This window comes from Lottia gigantea (genome assembly GCF_000327385.1).
Source record: "Lottia gigantea unplaced genomic scaffold LOTGIsca_133, whole genome shotgun sequence".
Classification (NCBI taxonomy): Eukaryota; Metazoa; Mollusca; class Gastropoda; family Lottiidae; genus Lottia; species Lottia gigantea.
Window position 1 is genome coordinate 167,231 of NW_008707481.1, and position 2,100 is coordinate 169,330.

Genomic DNA, 2,100 nt, shown 5'->3' on the forward strand with positions numbered 1-2,100 from the left:
GGTGGTATAATTAACTTCTCTTAGTATTTATCTTTAATATCAATTCATTATAACCAGTGACAATTCCTTCAAAGAACCATGATTTAAAAAAAAAATTAGTGACTGACAAAATAAGATACGTAGCGTGATTTATTGCTAAAAGTCACTGAAACAACATAAGAATATGGTCCACTTTGTGTTCCATAGAAATTTTCTGCTGACACGGAATCCGCTAGTTGATCACGTGACTTCATTCGTTGGACTAAATTCTAGCAGACGACACTTGGAATTCCGATTACCGCTTGGGATTATAAGGGAATTTGGCCAATAAAAAATGGTAACGTTTGGTAATAACTGAAATCCGCCATTTTGTATTTGTCAAAGTATACATTAATACATTTTACCTTGCTTGAAACTAGTGGATTCATTCTACTAGCTGATATTGTACAGAAAACCCATGTTTATCAAAACAAGCAAATATGGAGGTCACACGAGGTCACACATCACACGTAAATTATTAATCCTTTCCGAAAATCCACCAAATAAGGTTACTTGACTGTACTTGTTTCAAGCCTGAAATTGAGAAGGGAATAACTCTTGCATGTTTTGAAAAAGGGAATAAGGTCTCATTCACAAGATTTTTTTCTGCTTTTAGAACTTTTCTTAGCAACAATTTGGGCGTTTTGGTTTTTAGAATTTTTTTTTCATCTTAGATGTATATTGTTTGTTAATCTGAAGTTTATATGTTAAGCATAGTTAAAAAAAACCTCCATTTTTTAAACAATTATATCACCTTACAACCAAGCACTGTGATGACAATGAACTTTCCTCTTTTTTTTTTAAAAGAGTTTCATTGTCAAAAACGTCTTAAATTATAGCTAAAAATATTTCTAAAGTATGCTATTTATATTTATGTATCTTCGTGATCAAACTGAATTTGTTTTAAAAGGATTAATAAAAAATTGAGAGTACTTATAGTTAATTAAGCAGTTTGACCTAATTTTGGTGTTTACTTTATAATGTCTTGATATTATTAATTGAAATCTTTGAACTACATAGGAGACATATTTCTCTACAATTAGGTGTTTATTTTACTTAAATCCATACAGTAGTTCTTAAAGGCTTCTAAAAAGCAAAACAATCCTTGAAAATATATGTTTGCTTTTGGAAACTTTATAAATAGTATTGGCGTTAAAAAAGTCTGAATTTTTTAGTTAAGACTCTTAGATACATTAAGGGATCTAGATATTGATGTATAGTTCTGACAAAGGATCTAGATATTGATGTATAGTTCTGACAAGGGATCTAGATATTGATGTATAGTTCTGACAAGGGATCAAGATATTGATGTATAGTTCTCACAAGGGATCTAGATATTGATGTATAGTTCTGACAAGGGATCTAGATATTGATGTATAGTTCTGACAAGGGATCTAGATATTGATGTATAGTTCTCACAAGGGATCTAGATATTGATGTATAGTTCTCACAAGGGATCAAGATATTGATGTATAGTTCTCACAAGGGATCTAGATATTGATGTATAGTTCTGACAAGGGATCTAGATATTGATGTATAGTTCTCACAAGGGATCTAGATATTGATGTATAGTTCTCACAAGGGATCAAGATATTGATGTATAGTTCTCACAAGGGATCAAGATATTGATGTATAGTTCTGACAAGGGATCTAGATATTGATGTATAGTTCTCACAAGGGATCAAGATATTGATGTATAGTTCTGACAAGGGATCTAGATATTGATGTATAGTTCTTACAAGGGATCAAGATATTGATGTATAGTTCTCACAAGGGATCAAGATATTGATGTATAGTTCTGACAAGGGATCTAGATATTGATGTATAGTTCTCACAAGGGATCAAGATATTGATGTATAGTTCTCACAAGGGATCTAGGTATTGATGTATAGTTCTCACAAGAGATCAAGATATTGATGTATAGTTCTGACAAGAGATCTAGATATTGATGTATAGTTCTCACAAGAGATCTAGGTATTGATGTATAGTTCTCACAAGAGATCTAGATATTGATGTATAGTTCTGACAAGAGATCTAGGTATTGATGTATAGTTCTCACAAGGGATCAAGATATTGATGTAT